Source organism: Odocoileus virginianus, chromosome 5 (assembly GCF_023699985.2).
Source record: "Odocoileus virginianus isolate 20LAN1187 ecotype Illinois chromosome 5, Ovbor_1.2, whole genome shotgun sequence".
NCBI classification, from domain to species: Eukaryota; Metazoa; Chordata; class Mammalia; order Artiodactyla; family Cervidae; genus Odocoileus; species Odocoileus virginianus.
Window position 1 is genome coordinate 51,515,883 of NC_069678.1, and position 27,985 is coordinate 51,543,867.

General features: G+C 38.6%; 1 protein-coding gene and 1 pseudogene across 12 annotated transcripts in view; one reads left to right on the forward strand and one right to left on the reverse strand.

The window, feature by feature from the left end:
- SLC44A5 (solute carrier family 44 member 5) overlaps positions 1-27,985 on the forward strand; it is a 436,507-nt gene that overhangs the window by 177,036 nt on the left and 231,486 nt on the right. The window lies entirely within an intron of this gene.
- LOC110143347 (ubiquitin-like protein 5 pseudogene) lies at positions 25,848-26,328 on the reverse strand (annotated as a pseudogene).

The window sequence follows — 27,985 nt, forward strand, 5'->3', positions numbered from 1 at the left end:
CTTCAGTCAATGCTTTTGTTATTCCCATTTTAAAGATAAACAAACTGAGGCATAAGAGATTTAATAGTAATTTGTTCAAGATCTCACAGCAGCCTGGGATTTGACCTCATGCCATCGAGTCCATGCTGTTAATCACAAAAAGCATGTTCTTTATATGGATTACTTATAAAAAAATGATGGTTTTCATGAGAAGTGATTAATTATGGACACACAGAGAAATTCTTAGTTTATAGGCATATCATAGGTGTAAAATATAACTGTTGCTACAAAAATAGAAGTGACCCAATCTTGAGAGCATTTAGTATAGGAGGCATTTTTCTATTTTGGTATGTTTTGGAATTTCAATGCATGACTGGTATATTCTGATGGCAAGTTCTAATTTAGACTGATTTGTTTAGGAGAAATAAATGATAACATTTATAGAGATTAACATGCAATCTGACTTTAAAACATGTTTACCTAAAAATTAATGAAGATAGCATGTAGGGCCATTAACTTTTAATGATGAGTAATAATGAGGAGGCAAACATAGCTGAGACAGTATTTCTTGGTGTAGCAGGGTCCTCCAACAATGCTGGAAGCCTGGTGCATTATTCCTGGGTGAGGGGTCCCAGCAGCAGGACCTGACTCTGGTTGACTTAGCAGGAAATGGACTTACTGACTGGCATCTGTGAAACTGACAGAGCTTCTGGGAATGCTGGAGAACCCACCACAGAAAAGAGGCGGAACAAAGTGGAGCTGGACTCCGAGAAACTCAGCCAACATCATGAGCACCAGTTCCATGAGGGCATCATGGCTGCCGAAGCAGAGCATTGGATGCTATGGTTTGTCGTACTGGCCCAGATGCCACTGCTACCCGTGGACACTATGCACCGCTGCTGCAGTCAGAGCCACTAGAATGGATTGTCCCTTCTCTCTGCTTCTTTGTGCCACCAGCAACTCATTCAGAGTCCCACATGGTTTCAGCTGTTTGGCCAGATCTAGGTTAGGTGCCATGTTTTAGTTGTTAGAGGGACTGGGAAAGTGAGTTCCCTTTAAGTTTTATAATGCCTGGTAGCCTTTTTGTTCCTATGTGACGCTTTCTCTGAACATAGTAAATGCTGAACAGCCAGTAGGGGACAAAAGCAAAATGTTCACTATGGCTGGCTGGGGATTGTTTATATGATTAATCAGGAAAATGTATCCCTGTTTCCTCATCTGTTTTGTTTTCTGTTCATAAAAATTTGTATCCAAAAGACTTTTAATTTGCTTATTTACTTAGTTAAAAATAATTTCATATAATACACTTGCTCCTTGGGAAAAAAAGCTATGAAAAACCCAGGGAGCATATTAAAAAGCAGAGACATAACTTTGCCAACAAAGGTCCATCTAGTCAAAGCTGGGTTTTTTTCCAGTAGTCATGTATGGATGTGAGAGTTGAACCATAAAGAAGTCTAAGCGCCAAAGAATTGATGATTCTGGAGAAGACTCTTGAGAATCCCATGGACTGCAGAGAGATCAAACCAGTCGATCCTGAAGGAAATCAACCCCGAATATTCATTGGAAAGACTGATGCTGAAGCTCCAGTGCTTTAGCCACCTGATGCCAAGAGCCAACTCATTGGAAGAGACCCTGATGCTGGGAAAGATTGAGGGCAACAGGAGAAGGGGGCTGCAGAGAAAGAGATGGTTAGATAGTATCACTGACTCAATGGGCATGAATTTGAGCAAACTCTGGGTAATAGTGGAGGACAGAGGTACCTGGGGTGCTGCAGTCCATGGGGTCGCAGAGTCACACAGGACTTAACAACTGAACATCAATAATATGTAAAACATTATTCCAGGCACTGAGAGTTGCAAAAACAAACAAAAAGATACAGAATTATATTCCATTGCTCAGGTTGATTTGGGGAGGGATAAAGAAGTAGAATGTAATTCAGAGGATAGAGAGATGGTTTATAGAAAAAGACAAGAAAAGACTTTGAAGGCATAGAACATTTGAGTTGAAACTTAGATAAGCAGAGATGGGAAGACAACCATTTCTCCTGGAGGAAAAGGTAAGAAAAGATAGTGTGGCTATATCTAGGGAGTAATAAGTTGTTTGACTGCTGGACAAAGAAGTAAGTCAGGAAAAGTAAATCAGGCCTTTATCATGAATGTTTTTGAATGACTGGGAAGTCTGCATTTTAGTTCATAGGTACTAGGGAGCTATTAAGTGTTTTTGAGCAGAGTGACAGAAATCCAACTGAAATTTAGGAAAATCAACTATCAGTAATATTTATCAGGTTGGCCAATAAATTTGCTTGATTTTTTCCTATAAAATGTAGTGGAAAACTTGAGTGAACTTTTTGGCCAACTCAATAAAATGGCTAGATTGAAAAGGAAACCAGAGTCAGAGAAATTATTTAAGAAAGTGAATAACCCAGGACAAAGACATGAAGGCCCTGAAAGAATTTGATAGGCTTGAGAACAAAAAGGAAATGGATGTCAGAAATAGTCCACTGTAGTTAAGGAAGTGATTTTTTATATGTGGTCACCATAATGATAGAGATTGCTGTTAAGGATCCATCATAGCCCGTCAGACAGGGAGAGAGAGGGGTGAGACGTGGGGAGGGTGATGAGCAAACGGGACCAGCCCTTTCCTGGACCCCACTCTAGGATGCTACCACCACTTCTTTGAACTTTGCTATTCTGACCTCACTGTAAAAATGACCTTTTTCATTAGTTCTTCCAAAGTAAAATTGAAATTCTTTTTTTTTTTAAACAGTGACATGGGCTACCATTTTTGACTGTTTATCAAATGCCAAACACATTTCATGCTTCATTTCTAATCATGATCACACCCTTGAGACATATATACTGATACCACTTTAAGTATGAAGAAACTGGGGATGAGAGAAGTAGGTGCCATTATCTTTATTAGCCACGGTGGTTTGGCCTCAGATCAAACAATAGGGAAGGAACACAACCCCACCCATCAACAGAAAATTGGATTAAAGATTTATTGAGCAGGGCCCCGCCCATCAGAAGGAGACTCAGTTTCCCCCACAGTCAGTCTCTCCCATCAGGAAGCTTCTATAAGCCTCTTATCATCAGAGGGCAGACAGAATGAAAACCACAGAGAAAGCTAATCAAACTGATCACATGGACCACAGCCTTGTCTAACTCAATGAAACTATGAGCCATGTCACATAGGGCTACCCAGGATGGACGGGTCACAGTGGAGAGTTCTGACAAAACGTGGTCCACTGGAGAAGGGAATGGCAAACCACTTCAGTATTCTTGCCTTGAGAACCCCACGAACAGTATGAGAAGGCAAAAGGATAGGACACTGAAAGATGAACTCCCCAGGTCAGTAGGTGCCCAATATGCTACTAGAGATCAGCAGAGAAATAATTTGAGAAAGAATGAAGAGACAGAGCCAAAGCAAAACCAAACCCAGTTGTGGATGTGATGGTGATGGAAGTAACGTCTGATGCTCTAAGAACAATATTGCACAGGAACCTGGAATGTTAGATCCATGAATCAAGGTAAATTGGAAGTGGTCAAACAGGAGGTGGCAAGAGTGAACATAGACATTTTAGGAATTAGTGAACTAAACTGGACTGGAATGAGCCAATTTAATTAAGATGACCATTATATCTACAACTGTGGGCAAGAATCCCTTAGGAGAAATGGAGTAGCCCTCATAGTCAACAAAAGAGTCCGAAATGCAGTACTTGGATGCAATCTCAAAAACGACAGAATGATCTCTGTTCATTTCCAAGGCAAAATATTTAGTATCACAGTAATCCAAGTCTATGCCCCGACTAGTAATGGTGAAGAAGCTGAAAGGTTCTATGATGACCTACAATACCTTCTGGAACTAACACCCCCAAAAGATGTCCTTTTCATTATAGGGGATTGGAATGCAAAAGTAGGAAGTCAAGAAATACCTGGAGTAACAGGCAAATTTGGCCTTGGAGTACAAAAAGAAGCAGGACAAAGGCTAACAGAGTTTTGCCAAGAGAACGCACTGGTCATAGCAAACACCCTCTTCCAGCAATAAAAGAGAAGACTATATACATGGGCATCACTAGATGGTCAATAGTGAAATCAGATTGATTATATTCCTTGCAGCCAAAGATGGAGAAGCTCTATATAGTCAGAAAAAACAAGACTGGGAGCTGAGTGTGGCTTGGATCATGAACTCCTTATTTCCAAATTCAGACTTAAATTGAAGAAAGTAGGAAAAACCACTAGACCATTCAGGTATGACCTAAATCAAATCCCTTATGATTATACAGTGAAAGTGACTAATAGTTTCAAGGGATTAGATTTGATAGACAGAGTGGCTAAAGAACTATGGACGTAGGTTCATGGCATTGTACAGGAGGCAGTGATCAAGACCATCCCCAAGAAAAATAAAATGCCCAAGAAAAAGGCAAAATGGTTGTCTGAGGAGGCCTTACAAATAACTGAGAAAAGAAGCAAAAGGCAAAGGAAAAAAGGAAAGATATACCTATTTGCAGAGTTCCAAAGAATAGCAAGGAGAGACAAGAAAGCCTTCCTCAGTGATCAGTGCAAAGAATAAAGGAAAACAATAGAATGGGAAAGACTAGAGATCTCTTGAAGAAAATAAGCAATACCAAGGGAATATTTCATGCACAGATGGGCACAATAAAGGACAGAAATGCTGTGGACCTAGCAGAAGTAGAAGATATTAAGAAGAGGTGGCAAGAATACACAGAAGAACTTTACAAAAAAGATCATTATGACCCAGATTACCATGATGGTATGATCACTCACCTAGAGCCAGACATCCTGGAATGTGAAGTCAAGTGGGCCTGAGGAAGCATCACTACAAACAGAACTAGTGGAAAGGATGGAATTCCAGTTGAGCTATTTCAAATCCTAAAAGGTGATGTTGTGAAAGTGCTGCATTCAATATGCCAGCAAATTTGGAAAACTCAGCAGTGCCCACAGGACAGGCAATGGCCAGTTTTCATTCCAATCCCAAAGAAAAGCAATGCCCAAGAATGTTCAAACTACAGCACAGTTACACTCACCTCACATGCTAGCAAAGTAATGCTCAAAATTCTCCAAGCCAGGCTTCAACAGTATGTGAACTATGAATTTCCCCGTGTCCAAGCTGGATTTAGAAAAGGCAGAGGAACAAGAGATCAAATTGTCAACATCCACTGGATCATTGAAAAAGCAAGAGCATTCCAGAAAAACATCTACTTCTGCTTTATTGACTATGCCAAGGCCTTTGACTGTGTGGATCACAACAAACTGTGGAAAATTCTGGAAGAGATGGGAATACCAGACCACCTGACCTGCCTCTTGAGAAATCTGTATGCAGGTCAAGAAGCAACAGTTAGAACTGGACATGGAACAAAAGACTTCTTCCAGATTCAGAAAGAGTACATCAAGGCTGTATATTGTCACCCTGCTTATTTAACTTATATGCAGAGTACATCATGAAAAATCCTGGACTGGATGAAGCACAAGCTGGACTCAAGATTGCTGGGAGAAATATCAATAATCTCAGATATGCAGATGACACCATCCTTATGGGAGAAAGTGAAGAACTAAAGAGCCTCTTGATGAAAGTGAAAGAGGAGTGAAAACACTGGCTTGAAACTCAACATTCAGAAAACTAACATCATGGCATCTGGTCCCATCACTTCATGGCAAATAGATGGGGAAACAGTGAGAGACTTAATTTTTTGGGGCTCCAAAATCACTGCAGATAGTGACTGCAGCCATGAAATTAAAAGACACTTGCTCCTTGGAAGAAAAGCTATGTCCAACCATGACAGCATAATAAAAAGCAGAGATATTACTTTGCTGACAAATGTCCGGCAAGTCAAAGCTATGGTTTTTCCAGTAGTCATGTATGGATGTGAGAGTTGGACTATAAAGAAAGCTGAGTGCTGAAGAATTGATGCTGTTTTTTAAAAATTTATTTAGTTTTTATTGAAAGATAATTGCTTTATAGAATCTTGCTGTTTTTTTTCAAACCTCAACATGAATCAGCCATGGTTATACATATATCCCCTCCCTTTTGAAACTCCCTCCCATATCCTTTCCCATTCCACCCTTCTAGGTTGATACAGAGTCCTTGTTTGAGTTTCATGAACCATACAGCAAATTCCCGTTGGTTATCTATTTTACATACGGTAATGTAAGTTTCCATGTTACTCTTTCCATACATCTCACCCTCTCCTCTCCTCTCCCAATGTCCATATGTCTATTCTCTGTCTGTTTCTCCACTGTTGCCCTATAAATAAATTCTTCAGTAACATTTTTCTAGGTTTCATATATATGTTTTAGAATATGGTATTTATCTTTCTCTTTCTGACTCACTTCACTGCATAATAGGTTCTAGGTTCTTCCACTTTCAGAACTGACCCAGATGTGTTCCTTTTTAAGGCTGAGTAATATTCCATTGTGTATATGCCCCACAACTTCTTTATACATTCATCTGTTTATGGACATCTAGGTTGCTTCCATGTTCTGCTGCTGCTGCTAAGTTGCTTCAATTGTGTCTGACTCTGTGCGACCCCATAGATGGCAGCCCACCAAGCTCCTCTGTCCCTGGGATTTTCCAGGCAAGAATACTGGAATGGGCTTCTATTTCCTTCTCCAATGTATGCATGCATGCTAAGCCGCTTCAGTCATGTCTGACTCTGTGGAACCCTATGGACAGCAGCCCACCAAGCTCCTCTGTCCCTGGGACTCTCCAGGAAGAAATACTGGAGTGGGTTGCCGTTTCCTTTTCCATTCCTTGTTCTAGGTATTGTAAACAGTGTGCAGTGAACAGTGGGACACTTTTATCTCTTTCAATTTTGGTTTCCTCAGGGTACATGCCTAGGAGTGGGATTGCTGGATCATATGGTGGTTTTATTCCTAGTTTTATAAAGAATCTCCTTACCATCTTCTGTACTGGCTATATCAATTTACATTCCCACCAACAGTGCAAGAGCATTCCCTTTTCTCCACACCCTCTCCAGCATTTGTTGTTTATAGAATTTTGGGTGACGGCCATTCTGACCAGTGTGAGGCAACATCTCATTGTAGTTTGATTTGCATTTCTCTAATAATGAGCAATGTTGAGCATCTTTTCATGTGTTTGTCAGCCATCTGTATGTCTTCTTTGGAGAAATGTCTGTTTAGGTCTTTTCCCCACTTTTTGATTGGGTTGTTTGTTTTTCTGGCATTGAGTTGTATGAGCTGATTGTTTATTTTGGAAACTAATCCTCTGTCAGTTGTTTCCTTTGCTATTATTTTCCCCCATTCTGAGGGTTGTCTTTTCACCTTGCTTATAGTTTCCTTTGTTGTGCAAAAACTTTTAAGTTTAATCAGGTCCCACTTGTTTACTTTTGTTTTTATTTCCATTACTCTAGGACGTGGGTCATAGAGGATCTTGCTTTGATTTGTGTCATTGAACATTCTGCCTATGTTTTCCTCTAAGAGTTTTATAGTTTCTGGTCTTACACTTAGGTCTTTAATCCATTTTGAATTTATCTTTGTGTATGCTGTTAGGAAGTGTTCTAATGTTATTCTATTACATGTGCTGCTGCTGCTGCTAAGTCGCTTCAGTCCTGTCTGACTCTGTGCGATCCCATAGACGTCAGCCCACCAGGCTCCTCTGTCCACAGGATTCTCCAGGCAAGGATACTGGAGTGGGTTGCCATTTCCTTCCCCACTTCTATATGTAGCTGTCCAGTTTTCCCAGCACCATTTATTGAAGAGGCTGTCTTTGCCCCATTGTATCTTCTTGCCTCGTTTGTCAAAAATAAGGTACCCATAGGTGCATGGGTTTATTTCTGGGCTATCTTGTTCCATTGGTCTATATTTCTGTTTTTTTGCCAGTACCATACTGTCTTGATGACTGTAGCTTGTAGTATAATCTGAAGTCAGGAGGGTTGATTCCTCCAGCTCCTTTCTTCTTTCTCAAGACTGCTTTGGCTATTTGGAGTCTTTTGTGTTTCCATATAAATTGTGAATTTTTTTTTTTCTAATTCTGTGAAAAATGCCATTGGTGATTTGATAGGGATCACATTAAATCTGTAAATTGTGTTTGGTAGTATAGTCATTTTCACAACATTGATTCTTCCTACCCAGAAACATGGAATATCTCTCCATCTGTTTATGTTGTCTTTGATTTCTTTCATTAGGGTCTTATAATTTTCTGTGTACAGTTATTTTGTATCCTTAGGTAGGTTTATTCCTAGATATTTAATTCCTTTTGTTGCAATGGTGAATGGTATTGATTCCTTAATTTATTTTTCTGATTTTTCATTGTTAGTATATAAAAATGCAAGTGATTTCTGTGTATTGATTTTGTATACTGCAACATTTTGTAATTCACTGATTAGCTCTAGTAATTTTCTCATACTATCTTTAGGGTTTTCTATGTGCAGTATCATGTCGTCTACAAACAGTGAGAGCATTGCTTCTTCTTTTCTGATCTGGATTCCTTTTATTTCTTCTCTGATTGCTGTAGCTAGGATGTACAGAACTATGTTGAATAATAATGGTGAAAGTGAACACCCTTGTCTTGTTCCTGATCTTAGGGGGAATGCTTTCAGTTTTTCACCACTGAGAATAATGTTTGCTGTAGGCTTATCATATATGGCCTTTACAATGTTGAGGTAGGTTGCTTCTATCCCCATTTTTTTGAAGAATTTTAATCATAAATGGGTGCTGAATTTTGCCAAAGGCTTTTTCTGCATCTATTGAGATGATCATATCATTCCTATCTTTCAATTTGTTAATATGGTGTTATCACATTGAACGATTTGTGTATATTAAAGAATCCTTACATCCCTGGAATAAACCCAGTTTGATCATATTGTGTGAGCTTTTTGATGTGTTACTTAATTCTGTTTGCTAAAATTTTGTTGAGGATTTTTGCATCTATGTTCACCAATGATATTGGCCTGTAGTTTTCTTTTTTTGTGTTCTCTTTGTCTGGTTTTGATATCAGGGTGATGGTGGCCTCATAGAATGAGTTTGGAAGTGTTCCTTTCTCTGCAATTTTTTGAAAGGGTTTTAGAAGGATAGGCATTAGCTCTTCTCTAAATGTTTGATAGAATTCTCCTATTAAGCCATCTGGTCCTGGGCTTTTGTTTTTGGGAGATTTTTTATCACATCAGTGCTTGTAATTGGGTTGTTCATAATTTCCATTCCTTTCTGGTTAAGTCTTGGAAGATTGAACTTTTCTAAGAATCTGTTCATTTCTTCCAGGTTATCTATTTTATTGCCATACAGTTGTCCATAACAGTCTCTAATAATCCTTTGTATTTCTGCATATTCTGTTGTAACCTCTCCTTTTTCATTTCTAATTTTGTTGATTTGATTCTTCTCTCTTTTTTCCTTGATGAGTCTGGCTAAAGGCTTGTCAATTTTGTTTATCTTCTCAAGGAAGCAGCTTTTAGTTTTATTAATCTTTACTATTGTTTCTTTCATTTCTTTTTCATTTATTTCTGCTTAGATCTTTATGATTTCTTTACTCCTACTAATTTTTTTGTTGTTCTTCCTTTTCCAGTTGTTTTAGGGGTAAAGTTAGGTTGTCTATTCAATGTTTTTCTTGTTTCTTGATGTAGGATTGTATTGCTATAAACTTCCCTCTTAGAACTGCTTTTGCTGTGTCTCATAGGTTTTGAGTTGTCATGTTTTCATTGTCATTTGTTTCTAAAAATTTTTTTATTTCCCTTTTGATTTCTTTGGTAACCTGTTGGTGATTTAGAAACGTGTTGTTTAATCTCCATGTGTTTGTGTTTCTTATGCTTTTTTTCTTGTAATTGATATTTAGTCTCATAGCACTGTGGTCAGAGAAGATGCTTGATAAAATTTCAATTTTCTTAAATTTACTGAATTTTGATTTGTGACCCAAGATGTGGTCTATCCTGGAGAATGTTCCATGTGCACTTGAGAAGAAAGTATATTCTTCTGCATTTAGATGGAATGTCCTGAAGATATCAATGAGATCCATCTCATCTAATGTATCATTTAAGACTTGTGTTTCCTTATTAATTTTCTGTTTTGATGATCTGTCCATTGGTGTGAGTGGTGTTTAAAGTCTCCTACTTTTATTTGTGTTATTGTCAATTTCTCCTTTTATATCTGTTAGTGTTTGCCTTATGTATTGAGGTGCTCCTATGTTGGAGCATAGATATTTACAATTGTTACATCTTTCTCTTGGATTGATCCCTTGATCATTATGTAGTATCCTTCCTTACCTCTTGTAATCTTCTTTATTTTAAGGTCTATTTTGTCTGAAATGAGGATTGCTACTCCAGCTTTCTTTTGCTTCCCATTTGCATGGAATATATTTTTCCATCCTCTTACTTTCAGCCTATGTGTGTCTTGAGGTCTGAATTGGGTTCTTGTATACAACATATATATGGGTCATTTTTTTTATCCAGTCAGCCAGTCTGTGTCTTTTGGTTGGAGCATTTAATCCATTTACATTTAGAGTAATTATTGACATATATGTTCCTATTGCCGTTTTCTTAATTGCTTGGAGTTGATTTTGTAGCTCTTTTTTCTTCTTTTGTATTTCTTGACTATACAAGTCCCTTTAACATTTGTTGTAAAGCTGGTTTGGTGGTACTGAATTCTCTTAACTTTTGCTTGTCTGAAAAGCTTTTGATTTCTCCATCAATTTTGAATAGATCCTTGTCAGGTACAGTAATCTTGGTTGCAGAGTTTTCCCTTTCATTGCTTTAACGATATCCTGCCTTTCCCTTCTGGCCTGCAGAGTTTCTGCTGAAAGATCAGCTGTTAAGTGTATGGGTTTTCCCTTGTATGTTACTTGTTGCTTCTCCCTTGCTGCTCTTAATATTCTTTCTTTGTGTTTAGTTGCATGTTTCTCCTTGGGTTTATCCTGTGTGGGACTCTTCATGACTCTTGGACATGTTTGACTATTTCCTTTTCCATGTTTGGGAAATTTTCAACTATAATCTCTTCACAAATTTTCTCATACTGTTTCTTTTTCTCTTCTTCTTCTGGGACCTCTATAATTCAAATGTTGGTGCAGTTGATATGGTTCCAGATGTCTCTGAGACTGTCCTCAGCTCCTTTCACTCTTTTTACTTTTTTCTGCTCTTCAGAAGTTATTTCCACTGTTTTATCTTCCAGCTTACTGATTCATTCTTCTGCCTCAGATATTGTGCTATTGATTCCTTCTGCTGCTACTGCTGCTGCTAAGTCGCATCAGTCATGTCCGACTCTGTGCGACCCCATAGACGGCAGCCCACCAGGCTCCCCCATCCCTGGGATTCTCCAGGCAAGAACACTGGAGTGGGTTGCCATTTCCTTCTCCAATGCATGAAAGTGAAAAGTGAAAGTGAAGTCGCTCAGTCGTGTCTGACTCCTAGCAACCCCATGGACTGCAGCCTACCGGGCTCCTCCGTCCATGGGATTTTTCCAGGCAAGAGTATCGGAGTGGGGTGCCATTGCCTTCTCCAATTGATTCCTTCTAGAGTATTTTTAATTTCAGTATTTGTGTTGTCACTGTATGTTTATTCTTTAATTCTTCTAGGTCTTTGTTAATTGATTCTTGCATTTTCTCCATTTCGTTTTCAAGGTTTTGATCATCTTTACTATCATTATTCTGAATTATTTTTCAGGTAGTTTGCCTATTTCCTCTTCATTTATTTGGACTCCTGTGTTTCTAGTTTGTTCCTTGAAGAAGGTAGAATTCTTTCTTCCTTTTGGTTTCTGCCCTCCTGAGATTGGTCCAGTGGTTTGTGTGAGCTTTGTGAGATTTGTGCTGAGTTTTTGTTTGTTTGTTTGTTTTTCCTCTGATGGGCAAGGCTGAGTGAGGTGGTAATCCTGTCTGCTGATGATTTGGTTTGAATTTTTGTTCTGTTTGTTGATGAGGCGTCCTGCACAGGGTGCTACTGGTGGTTGGGTGATACCGGGTCTTACATTCAGGTGGTTTCCTTTGTGCAAGTTCTCACTATTTGATACTCCCTAGGGTTAGTTCTAACTATCTGATACTTCCTAGAGTTAGTTCTCTGGTAGTCTAGAGTCTTGGAATTAGTGCTCCTACTCCAAAGGCTCACAGCTTGATCTCTGGTCAGGAACAAAGATTCCACAAGTGGTTTGTTATGGCATTAAGTGAGATTAAAACAAATATCCAAAAACAAGAAACCAAAGATGAACCCCAGACAAATGGCAGTTACAAAATCTGGCAGATAATAATTAAAATAATGGAATATACGCAATACATATATACCCATGAGCAAAGTGGAAGCAGTCCAACAAAAATAAAGTACAGTAGATTGACCCAGTGACCTAAGGAAATAAAAGATTATATTTACCAGTTAAGAACAAAACTAACTTTAGCACTAACTGGAAAACAAAACTAAAGCAAGGTGCCAAGTGAGGAATAAAGCAATGAATATAAAACCAACAACTATTTTGAGAGGAAAGGAATGAAAGAAAAAAGAATAGATAAGCAAAGTTAAATAGAGGTAGATGAAGATTTATATACATTAAAGATTAACTGCAAAGTGAAAAGAACAGTAGGAAAAGCAAACAAAGGAATAAATGTAGAAAAATAATAGGTTTAAAAAATTAAAAAAAGAGAAAAAAAAGGATAACTCCACAGAACTGCAAAAGCCTAACATAGAGGCAGAGGCTTATGACAACAATAAAAAATGTGAATGAGAAAAAAAGAAAGCTCAAAAGCTTAATTGGATTTCTTAGTGTCAATAAAATCGACAGCTACAACAGAGTGGGGAAAAGGGAGGATTAAAAAAAAAGAAAGAAAAAAATCCCAAAGAATCTATAGAACAAGTCAAAAAAATAATAATAAATGTTTTTCTTGAGTCACTGCTATCAGAGTCCTTTGCCTTTCTGAGAGTCACAGCCACCTCACCTCCCTAGGATGCCCTACAACACTGTGCTGATTTCTGGACCTGCTGTGGAGGCAAATCAGGTTCTAATTTAGCCCTACTCCTGTGTGTTCTTGCCTTCAATGTCCACAGCTATCAGAGCTAGTGAGTTTTCTTTTGTGGGAGCTCTCAATGGCCTTTTATGTATTCAGTCGACACAGAATATGCTTAGTTGATTATGTGGATTTAATCTGCAGCTTGAACTGCTGGTGGGAAGGTTTTGAGTCTTCTTCCTTAGCCACACTGCCCCTGGGTTTCAGGTGTGGTTTTATTTCCACCTCTGCATGTGGGTCGTCCACTGGGGTTTGCTCCTGAGGCCGCCCTGGAGGACTTGGGTTTGCCCCTGTGAGGGCCGGGTGTGGAGGTGGTGCAGTTGTTTGGGTTGCAGGGGTTCTGGCAGCACCAGGTACTCAGGGGGATTGGCGACCAGGGCAGCAGGAAATATAGTGCTCTAGAAGGGTATGGCAACCAATATTCTTGCCTGAATAACCAACCCCCTATCAGACAGAGAAGTCTGGCAGGCCACAGTCTACAGGGTTGCAAAGAGTCGGACACAACGGAAGCGACCCTGCGTGTATCGACACAAGACTTTTTTAGCCTGTGGCAGCTCTGCCCCAGTGAGAGGTGAGCATGAAGGTGGTGCAGCTGCTTGGCTTGCAGGGACCCTGGTGGTGCCAAGTGCAGGGACACAGACTGCTTTTGCCGCAGGAGTTATGGCCCTAGGAGAGTTTTTTTCAAGCCTCTTGGAGCTCGTGATCAGAAGGCCTATTTGGCCATTCTTTCTCTGTAGCTCCGCCCTTTCAGGCACTTAGAAGGTCCCTTGCCTGGGGTCCTTCTCTGTTGTTTGGCTCATCAAGCACATAGAGGACCCCCCACCACCGCTGGAGTCCTGCTCTGTAGCTGAGTGCGTCAGGCATTTGATGGGCCAGCCTCTCTATTGTTTGGCTGCCGATGCTAGTGTTTGGGGAGAGAGAGGCCAGGGTGATGGCTCCACCCGCTAGGTGTAACTCAGCAGTATCACCCTGCTTCCAAGTCCGCCTGGCTTTCCTCTACAGGCATTTCCCACCACGATTTCCTCCCTCACATCCCCTCAATCCATCACTCCGCAGTCAACAGCAGCCCTTGCCCTGGGATTGCTCCACAGTCTTTAAACTCCAGCTCCCATCCACTGTGCCTTCCAGAGGACCGGCATCCCTGTCCAGGGTGTGTATGACTGCCGCAAGGACTGTCTGATTCTCATCCCATTTAGGCTGCCACAGATCAGCTGTTTCACTCTCGGCCTTAAATGTTTCTCTCTGACTCACTCAGACAATTGCCCCACTGTGGGGATGGGACCCCTGCTTCAGTTCCCCCACCCACCTAGGGCAGGTCCAGTCCTACTAACACTCCTGTTTTTCCCCCTAGTTCCTTCATCCTACCAAGTTTTGCATGGTTCTATATATTCTTTTCCACTGGTCAGATACTCCTGTCCGCTCTCAGCTGGTGTTCTGCATGCACTTCTGTGTCTGAAGGTGTATTCCTGATGTATGTGTGGAGAGAGATGTGCTCCACGTCCACCTGTTCTTCCATCATCTTGTTCCAAATTGATGCTTTTGAACTGTGGTGTTGGAGAAAACTCTTGAGAGTCCCTTGGACTGCAAGGAGATCCAACCAGTCAATCCTGAAGGAAATCAGTCCTGAATATTCATTGGAAGGACTGATGCTGTAGCTGAAACTCCAATACTTTGGTTACCTGATGTGAAGAACTGACTCATTGGAAAAGACCCTGATCCTGGGAAAGGTTGAAGGCAGGAGAAGGGGACGACAGAGGATGAGATGGTTGGATGGCATCACCAACTCAATGGACATGAGTTTTTGTAAGCTCCGGGAGTTGGTGATGGACAGGGAAGCCTGACATACTGCATTCCATGGGGTCCCAAAGAGTTGGACACGACTGAACAACTGAACTGAGCTGAGGCAGAGCTAACTTTCAAACTCAAGTCTTCTCACGAATAGCCTATTATTTTTTCTGCTGATTTTTTTTTTCCTCTGCAAGAAGTAACTCAAGTTATATTTTTATTTTAATGTTCTCTAGAACTGAATAATACTACTCTTTTCTACTCTTAATACTGCCCTTCTATGAATTTTTAAAAATAGGTCTAATAAAAAATTAAATATATAAAAGTGTAAGGGGAAAATTTAAGAGAAAGGAAGAAATCCACACATGGATGACTTCGAGAGTTTTCACCTTAGGTTAACTAAAATCTGCTATAGTTTAGTTTAGCAGCTAAATTAGATTATCAGAAAGAACTTATCTAATTAGTCTCCTTCTCAGTGTAACTGTGTCTAGACCACCTTGTTCTTACAATGCTTCATTGCTTTCCTCTGAGCAGTCTTCCTTTCTGCCAAGTGTGGTCAATAGGAAGTTCCTTGTGTTGATTATCCTTAGCCAATAAACCAGTGAAACCACAAACACCTTCCCTTTTTGGGAACAGTCAATGGATATTTCTAAGATACTAACAGAATCAAATGGAGGTAAAGGTATGAGAAAACTACCTGAAGGAAACAGAAAAGAGATGCTGAAACAGGGGTTGGGGTGGGGGCGTGTGGGATGAGGTGGAGGTGTGGGGGGCTGCTGGCTAGGTCTGAGAGATCTGGTTGGTAAGATCCATCCTAGAGCATTCTTGCTTTGCTATCTTCTGTCCAAGGTGCTGCTGCTAATGTAGGCAGTACAATGTTTTGTTTTTGTAAATATTTGTTTATTTATTTATTGACCCCGTCAATTCTCCGTTGTGGCAGGCAGGATCTTGGTTGGGTCTGTGGAATCTTTCACTTCAGCGCAGCTGTGCCGCAGGGGCTCAATTGCTCTGTGGCCTGTGGGATCTTAGTTCCCTGACCAGGGATCAAACCGGCATCCTCTGCATTGCAAGGTGGATTCTCAAGCACTGGACCTCAAGGGAAGTCCTGTCAGTACATTGTTTAATACACAGTGAGGTAGAGCCATGAGATCTGAGATTGAGTACAATAGTGAGCGTGGCACGTTCACATCATTTAGAATGGAGCACTGTTAGTACTTATGGGACCCATGGAGGGGCTGCTACTACTATGCTCTTTACTCTGCTGGAGCAAATGATTAGGACAGACTTTGTGGATCTAAAACGAGTTTCTTAATTAAGTTGGCATGTCTGTCTGACAGCCTTTGGGTCCTGAGAAGATTATCATCTGTGCAGCTTCTGTCTCTTCCACTATGTCTCAGACTCTTGGCTGCTGTCAGTGTTCCTTTAAAATGCAATGTTTCTGCAAGTTTATAGACTTCAGGGCTCCGAAGCTTTATTGACCATCTGCCACTTTCACGCAATTAGTTTTGCCCTTTCTCTCTGATTTTAATCGTTCCAGTTTACAAAGTTCTTTACTAGTCATGTCTTTTATTTTTCAATCAACCAACCCCCAAATGCTTACTGACATTCCTAGTGTGCCTGATGTACTGCTGGACACTTGCAGGGAGCATGCAAAAAAAAAAAAAAAAAAAAAATCCACGGTGCCTCTTGTCCAGGTTGGGCTGCTCTTGCACAATATTTTTCCTCCTTTTTGCTGTGGCTTTCCTGTTACCTTCCACCTGGTTAGTACATTTAGATTTACTTGTCTCAACTTTTGGACAAGTTATGTTTAAAGAGTTGTGAGATAATAAAGATAAAAGTTTTAACAACTTGGAAAGGAAGCTGAATTGGTATGGAAAAAGTGAGCTTATTAATAGGACAGTGCTATTATTTTTAATGCTTCCTACCACTGAATGGCTCCTGTTGTTGAGAAATGTGTTTAGTATTTTGGGGGTTGCTTGTTTACTTTGCAAATGAATCATTTATGTTTTTGTTGTTTGCTGAGCTCGCTCCATCAGTTCTTCATGTTGTGTCTTCTTTGTAAGAAAGAACCTGTATTGAGATCCTGTAACTTAAAATCACCTTTCCTGTAACTTGACGCACAGAATTCACTATCTGAAATGAAACAAAATCCTAGTTTTTTTTTTTACATCTTAATATTTCATATTTCTTCTTAGATTTTCAAACCCCAAGCAAATCTCACAAAACCAGAAACCCATTTTCTGCTGACTTGTCCTTCTCACTATCAATGTAACCAAGACTCTTGTTGTTACTGAGGATTATGCTATTAAAAAGTATGATAATGTATAGAATATTTAACACTATTCTAGGGGAAATTTTCAAAAGCACAGAGTGAGGGTCTCTTTGTTAATCTATTAATGTTCAGCTATAGACTGAGAGTTGTTAGTTTTACACAGTCAATATGATAATCTTTAGAAGCAAAACAAGGCTCGGCATAGCAGACAGCAAAATAAATTCTCCAGCACACAATGAGGTGTGTTAAAAATCCACTGTATTCTGGGAGGTGGCCTTAACCGTTGCAAAGCCTTATTACTTCCAGAAGTGGAAAGAAAGTGATATATACCAAAGCCAAATTCAAATTCTCCAGGGACATATGGGCTCCCAGCAAAGCAACACCTTTTCTAACCACTTGATGGTGTCTTTGCAGCTTATACCCTGAACAACACACCATAGGAAACTAATGGTGTTTTAAATGGAAAACAGCAGTTCATTAAGATTGGTTAATCGGTTCTTGGCAAAATTTCAACTTAATGGGTATGCAAGTGTATCTCTGTGTGCTCAGCAAGGCCTGTCCTGGGCTTTCTAATGGTATCACTCAGTATTACAAATGTACTTTGACAGCTAGTAAGCAGACAAGTGAGTCCTGAGAACAGGGAGTGTGGAGCCTGTAGCAGTTTTCAAAAGAGGAAGACAAATAGAGCCAGGTGTGTGTTAACACAGCAAACTGAACTTTCTGCTTCTCCACTCTTTAATGGAATGTTAGTAACAAAGCAAAATATGGTGCAAAACCTTCATTTAAAAAAAATCCTTAACTGATAGGCTAGGAATTTAGGATTAGGAATAAATTATTAAAACACATTTTAAGGGAAATAACCCATGGTCAAATAATATTTCAGAGATATTAGCTTTGTTGCTCTGTGTTAGATCAATATTTCCATTGGCTACAGCTGACTTGGTAGAAGATTCATATAACAAGCAGACAGCCATCTTATTTAGTTCTACCAACCATGGGAAACTACAGTAGGAGATGTTTATATTTCATTGTTTCCTCAGGAGGCTTGACCTTACTAAGCAGTTTGCTAAGTATTGCTTTATGGTGGGTTTCTGAAATTGCTATATGTGGAAGAAATTACTGTAGGTATTTATCCCATAGAGAGTACTGTTGTTTTCTGCTCTCTTTTGGCCTGTCAGAATAATACATCTCACACCAGAGAATTTTTTGTTTCTAATCCTTACAAATTATGCATTTGAGGCAAGAACCAGGTTTTAATGTCAGTGAGTGAAAGTAGATTGAGTCTAGAGAATTTGTAGAGCAGAGAAAGTGGAAGGAATTCCCTGATCCCCTCTTAAATGCATCAGGAAGGGAAGAGAGCTGGTTATCTTTTTAGTCCAAGTCTATAGCAGAAAGCTGCTTCTAGTGGAAAGAGCACTAGACCTAGAGTCAAAATGTAGGACCTAGAATTTCAGTATAGGATGGTTGTTTGATTGTCTTCCTTCGTGTTGAGATTCATGTCACCCTTGCCAGCTAATGGAACAGATAACACCTCACTCATGCTCAAGGTGTTACACAACTGCCAAGTATTCTAATAGCATCATAACATGTAAAACTTGCTCCACACTCAGAATCTGTTTCCAACCCTCCTATTTCTGTTAGCGGTATCAACATGTTCCTTAGCCAAACATCTCTAATCACTACTGTTGTGTGTAGTATCCGTTCATTTGGGATATTGATGATTTGACTAAATTTTACTTTCTAAATTTTTATCTAGACAAACATTCTGAAGTGAAACAAAGTGAGCTTGTCAAAAGGTAACTGTGTTTTCACTGGTTTTTTGTGCATCTATTCACTAAAGGCCTACTAAGTGTAAAACACTGTGCTCTGCATTTTGGGCAGCTGACTGAGGACATGAACAAAGCCCTCCCCTGGCCCTCAAGTGATCTGACAGCCTCGTGAAGGTTCAGATGTGTTCATACCTAACCCTGATATGAAGCATAGCTCTTAGAACTGTTGGGTCACTCTAACATGGAAACAACCCACAGCAGTATCCATTCCAGAAAGGGCATTCACTTTTCCACATGTTGTCCAAATTTTACATCACATCACTCTGGGTATGAGCCCAGCCTCCTATTTAACACACACACATACACACACACACACACACACGCACACACCACCCCAACTTCTCTTTTGCCAAATGTTTCTTGAAGTTAATAACTTTATTGAATACATGAGGAGGTCATAGAATACCTTTCTTTTTTTTATTTTTCCTCTATACCATTTTAAACAGTTCATTTTCTTTTCTTTTTAAAATTTTTTTTTCATTTATTTTTATTAGTTGGAGGCTAATTACAGTATTGTAGTAGGTTTTGTCATTGATATGAATCAGCCATGGATTTACATGTATTCCCCATCCCAATCCCCCCTCCCACCTCCCTCTCTACCCGATCCCTCTGGGTCTTCCCAGTGCACCAGGCCCAAGCACTTGTCTCATGCATCCAAACTGGGATGGTGATATATTTCACTATAGATAATATACATGTTTCGATGTTGTTCTCTCAAAACATCCCACCCTTGCCTTCTTCCACAGAGTCCAAAAGTCTATTCTGTACATCTGTGTCTCTTTTTCTGTTTTGCATATAGGGTTATCGTTACCATCTTTCTAAATCCCATATATATGTGTTAGTATGCTGTAATGTTCCTTATCTTTCTGGCTTACTTCACTCTATATAATGGGCTCCAGTTTCATCCATCTCATTAAAACTGATTCAAATGAATTCTTTTTAATGGCTGAGTAATATTCCATGGTGTATATGTACCACAGCTTCCTTATCCATTCGTCTGCTGATGGGCATCTAGGTTGCTTCCATGTCCTGGCTATTATAAACAGTGCTGCGATGAACATTGGGGTGCACGTGTCTCTTTCAGATCTGGTTTCCTCAGTGTGTATGCCCAGAAGTGGGATTCCTGGGTCATATGGCAGTTCTATTTCCAGTTTTTTAAGAAATCTCCACACTGTTTTCCATAGCATCTGTACTAGTTTGCATTCCCACCAACAGTGTAAGAGGGTTCCCTTTTCTCCACACCTTCTCCAGCATTTATTGCTTGTAGACTTTTGGATAGCAGCCATCCTGACTGGCGTATAATGGTACCTCATTGTGGTTTTGATTTTCATTTCTCTGATAATGAGTGATGTTGAGCATCTTTTCATGTGTTTGTTAGCCATCTGTATGTCTTCTTTGGAGAAATGTCTGTTTAGTTCTTTGGCCCATTTTTTGATTGGGTCATTTATTTTTCTGGAATTGAGCTTCAGGAGTTGCTTGTATATTTTTGAGATTAGTCCTTTGTCTGTTGCTTCGTTTGCTATTATTTTCTCCCAATCTGAGGGCTGTTTTTTCACATTGCTTATAGTTGCCTTTGTTGTGCAAAAGCTTTTAAGTTTCATTAGGTCCCATTTGTTTATTTTTGCTTTTATTTCCAATATTCTGGGATGTGGGTCATAGAGGATCCTGCTGCGATTTATGTCTGAGAGTGTTTTGCCTATGTTCTCCTCTAGGAGTTTTATAGTTTCTGGTCTTACATTTAGATCTTTAATCCATTTTGAGTTTATTTTTGTGTATGGCGTTAGAAAGTGTTCTAGTTTCATTCTTTTACAGGTGGTTGACCAGTTTTCCTAGTACCACTTAAAGAGGTTGTCTTTTTTCCATTGTATATCCTTGCCTCCTTTGTCGAAGATAAGTTGTCCATAGGTTTGTGGATTTATCTCTGGGCTTTCTATTCTGTTCCATTGATCTATATTTCTGTCTTTGTGCCAGTACCATACTGTCTTGATGACTGTGGCTTTGTAGTAGAGCCTGAAGTCTGGCAGGTTGATTCCTCCAGTTCCATTCTTCTTTCTCAAGATTGCTTTGGCTATTCGAGGTTTTTCATATTTCCATACAAATTGTGAAATTATTTTTTCTAGTTCTGTGAAAAATACCGTTGGTAGCTTAATAGGGATTGCATTGAATCTATAGATTGCCTTGGGTAGTATAGCCATTTTGACAATATTGATTCTTCCAATCCATGAACACGGTATGTTTCTCCATCTGTTTGTGTCCTCTTTGATTTCTTTCATCAGTGTTTTATAGTTTTCTATGTATAGGTATTTTGTTTCTTTAGGTAGATATACTCCTAAGTATTTTATTCTTTTTGTTGCAGTGGTGAATGGTATTGTTTCCTTAATTTCTCTTTCTGTTTTCTCATTGTTAGTGTATAGGAATGTAAGGGATTTCTGTGTGTTAATTTTATATCCTGCAACTTTACTATATTTGTTGATTAGCTCTAGTAATTTTCTGGTAGAGTCTTTAGGGTTTTCTATGTAGAGGATCATGTCATCTGCAAACAGTGAGAGTTTCACTTCTTCTTTTCCTATCTGGATTCCTTTTACTTCTTTTTCTGCTCTGATTGCTGTGGCCAAAACTTACAAAACTATGTTGAATAGTAGTGGTGAGAATGGGCACCCTTGTCTTGTTCCTGATTTTAGGGGAAATGTTTTCAATTTTTCACCATTGAGGGTAATGCTTGCTGTGGGTTTGTCATATATAGCTTTTATTATGTAGAGGTATGTTCCTTCTATTCCTGCTTTCTGGAGAGTTTTAATCATAAATGGATGTTGAATTTTGTCAAAGGCTTTCTCTGCATCTATTGAGATAATCATATGGTTTTTATCTTTCAATTTGTTAATGTGGTGTATTACATTGATTGACTTGCGGATATTAAAGAATCCTTGCATTCCTGGGATAAAGCCCACTTGGTCATGATGTATGATTTTTTTAATATGTTGTTGGATTCTGTTTGCTAGAATTTTGTTAAGGATTTTTGCATCTATGTTCATCAGTGATATTGGCCTGTAGTTTTCTTTTTCTGTGGCATCTTTGTCTGGTTTTGGAATTAGGGTGATGGTGGCCTCATAGAATGAGTTTGGAAGTTTACCTTCTTCTGCAATTTTCTGGAAGAGTTTGAGTAAGATAGGTGTTAGCTCTTCTCTGAATTTTTGGTAGAATTCAACTGTGAAGCCTCTGGTCCTGGGCTTTTGTTTGCTGGAAGATTTCTGATTACACAGTTTTGATTTCCTTGCTTGTGATGGTTTTGTTAAGATCTTCTATTTCTTCCTGGTTCACTTTTGGAAAGTTATACTTTTCTAAGAATTTGTCCATTTCTTCCAAATTGTCCATTTTATTGGCATAGAGCTGCTGGTAGTAGTCTCTTATGATCCTTTGTATTTCAGTGTTGTCTGTTGTGATCTCTCCATTTTCATTTCTAATTTTGTTAATTTGGTTCTTCTCCCTTTGTTTCTTAATGAGTCTTGCTAGTGGTTTGTCAATTTTGTTTATTTTTTCAAAAAACCAGCTTTTAGCTTTGTTGATTTTTGCTATGGTCTCTTTAGTTTCTTTTGCATTTATTTCTGCCTGAATTTTTAAGATTTCTATCCTTCTACTAACCCTAGGGTTCTTCATTTCTTCTTTCTCTAGTTGCTTTAGGTGTAGAGTTAGGTTATTTATTTGACTTTTTTCTTGTTTCTTGAGGTAGGCCTGTAATGCTATGAATCTTCCCCTTAGCACTGCTTTTACAGTGTCCCATAGGTTTTGGGTTGTTGTGTTTTCATTTTCATTCATTTCTATGCACATAGAATACCTTTCTTCTTGAATAAGCATTTCCATGATGATACATAATGGATATATCACACTTCAAATGGCTCACCAGAGTTCTTTTTTCCATGGACAAATAAGTGTTCTTCTGAAGAGGAATTCTGGCAAATAAAATTTTTGCCTTCTTATCTCGCAAGATTTTATGAGTTGTAGACAGGTTTTCCTAATAAAAACTTTTTTATACCTATACATTTTTCATTTTCCTATTATATTTTGGTAACCCTTAGCAAGGCAGCAATGAACTAAGGACATACATGAAGTGAATAACCAGCAGTTGGTCCTTCAAGAGCTGTATGCAAAATGGTGATCTTAATGAAAGAAGAGGGAAGCCTTAGTAAATTTCTTAGACCACTAGGGCACCACTGAGAACAATAGTGAAACAGTGTCTTTATGAAGTCAGCAAAATGAACCACAGCACACTACAGTGCCATGGCTTCCTATTGAAAGAAAAATTAAAATGAGATGAATAACTGGGCTGTCATCTATTAAGTGTTTGCACATATGGCTAATGGCCTACATTAGAATTCTAACCAATCTGTACACTTCTATAAATAGATTAAGAAGCAGCTCCTTTGTTTCTTTCTCAAGCTTGCAGTCCTTGGGCCAAATAGGATATCTTAAAGATGATGGTTGGATCCATTAAGCACCTGTAGGTTCATGAGTCCTAGGTCTCCTGTACATATCATTCTGTCTGTGCTAATTAAAATGATATAGAATGATTTTGTAATATTTTACATAGGTTTATTTGTATATACTAATAGCATATGGTTCCCATTTTAAAGCTGTTTTACAGCAAATAATTGTTGTGTTTTGAAAGAATGATATTTGAGGTGGACCATACTGTGTTTGTTTTTTCTTTAAACATTTTATTGTGTATTGAGTATAGGAGATTAATAATGTTGAGATAGTTTGGATAGCAAAGGGACTCAACCATACATATACATGTATCCATTTTCCCCCAGGACATGTTTTATTTATCCATTTTCCCCCAGGACATGTTTTATTGTTACGAGTGAAATCAAAAGGGTAACACAAAGGCAGTAGGATAACTGAATAGGTAGAAGGTCAGTGAAATATACTAGACCGATCTCTGACCACTGTAAACAGAATAGCGCAGGACTCTCTCAAGCAAATGTGGCACAAAGAAAGCCTCCTGTAAGAAGAACATAGTTTAGATACATTCTGTATGGAGTAGTTCCTTTTGCCTAAAATTAAGCCTGAAGTCATCTCTTTTATTCTAATATCGGTTTATAATCTTCCAAGGCTACTGGTAAATTGTAACGCTATAGACTGAATTAGAATTATAATGGCTAATTGTGAGTGTTTTGTTATGATTTGAGGTGGACAGTACTATATTTAAGGGCTAAGATGGTAAAGAATCCACCTGCAGTGTGGGAGACTAGGGTTTGATCCCTGGGTTGAGAAGATCCCCTGGAAAAGGGCTGGGCAACCCACTCCAGTATTCTTGCCTGGAGAATCTCCATGGCAGGAGCCTGGTGGGCTACCGTCCACGGGGTCATAAAAAGTCAGACACAACTGAGTGACTAGGCATAGCACGACACATACTATATCTGAAGGCTTCCCAGGTGGCACTAATGGTAAAAAACCCACCTGCCAGTTCAGGAGACATAAGAGATGTGGATTCAATCCCTGGGTCTGGAAGATCCCCTGGAGAAGGGCATGGCAACCCACTCCAGTATTCTTGCTTGGGAAATCCCATGGACAGAGGAGCCTGGTGGGCTACATGTAGTCAATAGGGTTGCAAAGAGCTAGATGCGACTGAAGTGACTTAGCACACACACATGTATATTATATTTGAAAACCATCCTGCAAGTAAAATAAAACAACTTCTCTTCTGAAATAATACAATTACATTAAATTCCAAAGAGATCATTTCCTAGATATCTAAATGCTTGCTCTTTTCATTTTTGTGAAATCCACAAATTTAATCTGTAACTATTACCTAATATGGCTTAGAATATGCAAGTTGTGGGTAAGAAACTTCTATGGTTATGGTATTTGGACACTCCAGCTATATGGGCTGTAGAGTCTTCTACTTCATATAGTATGGTAAATAAAAGCAAGGTTGAGGACAGAAATTTTAACCTTGGACATGCTTGCATCTTGTAGATTCCTTTGTATACTAGTCTGTATAATTATTGAGATATAGTCACTGTTCAGAAAACAGTGTTTAAAACAGTGTTTTAAACTTCTTTTAATATATCAAAAGAAGTATTTCCTTTGATTGAGTAAAGAAAATTGTACATACCACAATAACCTGAAAACTTAGAGGCTCTAATCAAAGCATTCAAAACCTAAGAAATTAAGGAAACTATATAGAAAATTTAATCAACCCCAGGATTTATATTTCTATGGATAGCCAGTAGCTGTGCATTCTCATTTAAATTGACAGTTTCTGTTGTTTAATTAAAATGTTTAGATGATTTCCTGTAATTACTAATAGCGTTGGGTTTAAACCCAGAATCTTGCTGGTTATTTTTATTTCGTCTCTTCTGTGTTCTGTTTTCCTTTTTCTTTCCTTCTTTCCTTTCCTTTATTTTTATTTTTAATTTTTTTATTGAAGGATAGTCAATTTAAAATGTTGTGTTAGTTTCAGGTGTACAGCAAAATGATTTATAAATTCTTTTGTACCATTTTTTAGATTCCATGGATAAGCGATATCATATATTTGTCTTTGTCTGAGGTAGTTCACTCAGTATGATAATCTCTAGGTCTCTACTTACCGCTTCAAATGGCATTATTTTGTTCTTTTATTTTATAGCTGATTAATATTCTATTGTATATATATGTGTGTATATACATATGTATATACCACATCATTTTTATTCAGCTGTTGATGGGCATTTAGGTTGTTTAGATGTCTTGACTATTATGAATATTGCTTCTGTGAACAGTGGAGCACATGTGTCTTTTTAATTAGAAAGTTTTTGTCTTTTCTGGATATATGCCCAAGGGTGCTGGAGCATATGGTAACTCTATTTTTAGGTTTTAAAGGACCCTCCATACTGTTCTCCATAGTGCCTGCACCAATTTACATTCCCACCAACTATGTAGGAGGGTTCCCTTTTCTCACACCCTTTTCAGCATTTATTACGTGTTTGTAGACTTTTTACCAATGGCCATTCTGACTGGCGTGAAGTGATACTTTGTTGTAGTTTTATTTTTATTTTATTTTTTTTGTTTTAGCCTCTAAGTTTTTATTAACATGAGTTTCCAAAAACAAGCATCCATATTAGTGTGGGAAGTGAGGGTGGGAGGAGGGGGAAGGGCAGGAAGAAGGAATTCTGCTCTATTGGTAATAAAGCTCCAGGTTCATCCCATCGTGGATTTCATAGTCCCCCAGAGACACGTGGTCCTTAAAAATCGTGTACCACTTCTTCAATATGATCTTGTTCCAACGGGTGCCAGTTTGGGCGGCGATCAGCTTCTTAAGGTTCCCGATGGTGTCATCCGTATTGCACTTAACGCGCACCTTCTTCTCTAGACGGTCGTTGCAAACAACCTCGATCATCCTGGCTGGAGCAGCACAAGGCGGGGACCGGGAGGCAACTGAATCGGGACTTCAGGGGTCCCCTCAAATAGCCTGGTAGAAACAAACGCCACAACCTCCTGGCACTGCTGCTGAGACCAGGCCAGAGTCGCCGCTGAGAACCTAAGCTTGTTGTAGTTTTAATTGGCATTTCTCTAATAATTAGTGATGTTGAGCATGTTTTCACGTGCTGCTTGGTCATTTGTATGTCTTCCCTGGAGAAATGTCTATTTAGATCTTCTGCCTATTTTTTGATTGGGTTTTTTTTTTTTTAATTGAGCTGTATAAGCTGTTTGTGTATTAGAAATTAAACCCTTGTTGGTCGCCTCATTTGCAAATATTTTCTCCCATTCTGTAGGTTGTCTTTTTGTTGAGTTTATGGTTTCCTTTGTTGTGCAAAAGCTTTTAAGTTTAATTAGGTCCCATTTGTTTATTTTTGCTTTTATTTCCATTACTCTAGGAAATGGATCCAAAAAAATATTGTGATTTATGTCAAAGATTTTTCTCTGTTTCACCCTAGGAGTTTTATAATGTCTAGTCTTACACGTGTCTTTAATTCATTTTGAATTTAATTTTGTATATGGTGTTAGAGAATGTTCTGATTTCATTCTTTAATCTGTAGCTATCCACTTTTTTTGGCACCGGTTATTGAAGTGTCTTCCCTTCTTTTGATTATTTTTGATTACTCCATTTTATCTCCAGAAATGATTTAACACCCCTGATGTCTGCACCTTTGCCCCTTCCATGCCCTGTCATGGGCAACTACTCTACTATATTTGCTATAGGTCCTCAAATATACATGTGTGCATGGAGAATCCCAGGGACAGAGGAGCCTGGTGGGCTGCTATGGGGTCTCACAGAGTTGGACACTACTGAAGCGACTTAGCAGCAGCAGCAGCAGTAGCAACCTTGTAAATGAACTTTACATGCTCGTGTTTTTAAATTATGCAAATTACATCCTATAAAATACTTTAATACTTTATATACTTTAACATACTTAAAGTATATTTTATTTTTTTATTTTTTCTTTAAAGTATATTTTAAAAGACTTTAATATACTTCTATTTTATTTTTAGTGGTTGCTCTAGGATTTACATTATACATGTTTAACGTATGATAGTCTGCCTTATGATAGTCAAGTGATCCTATATTAATACCACTCCATGATGAGCATAAGGATCTTATAGCAGTTTGCTTCCATCACCCTCCTCCTGTTGGTCTTATTGTCGCTAATATGTTATAAATCCCACAAACACTGCTGTTATTTTTGCTTTAAACAGTCTGTGATCAAAAGATTAAAAATGAGAAATTTTTTTTGTATTTATCTATCTATCTATATGCACACATATATTGCTCCTTGTTCCTTTGCATAGATTTATTGTTTTTATAAGATATCATTTTCCCACTGTCTTCTCTAGAACTTCCTTTAACATAACATAAGGATCTGTAAATGAACTCTTTCCCTTTTTGTTGGTCTGAAAAAAGTCTTTATTTCATCTTTATTTTTGAAAGATTTTCTTCTAGATATATAATTTCATGTTAACAGAACTCTTTTCCCTTCAGTACTTTAAAGATGTTATTCATTGTCTTGGATCTCTGATGAAAAATCTCCTGTCATTCATTCTTATCTTTCTTCCTCTGTACTTATCTTTCTCTAGCTGTTTTTAAGATATTATTTTCTGTTTTGTTGTTTCTCATCAGTTTGTTTATCATATTCTCTGGTGTGGTTTTCATGTTTATCTGCTTGTGGTTTGTTGAGATTCTGACTCTGTGGGC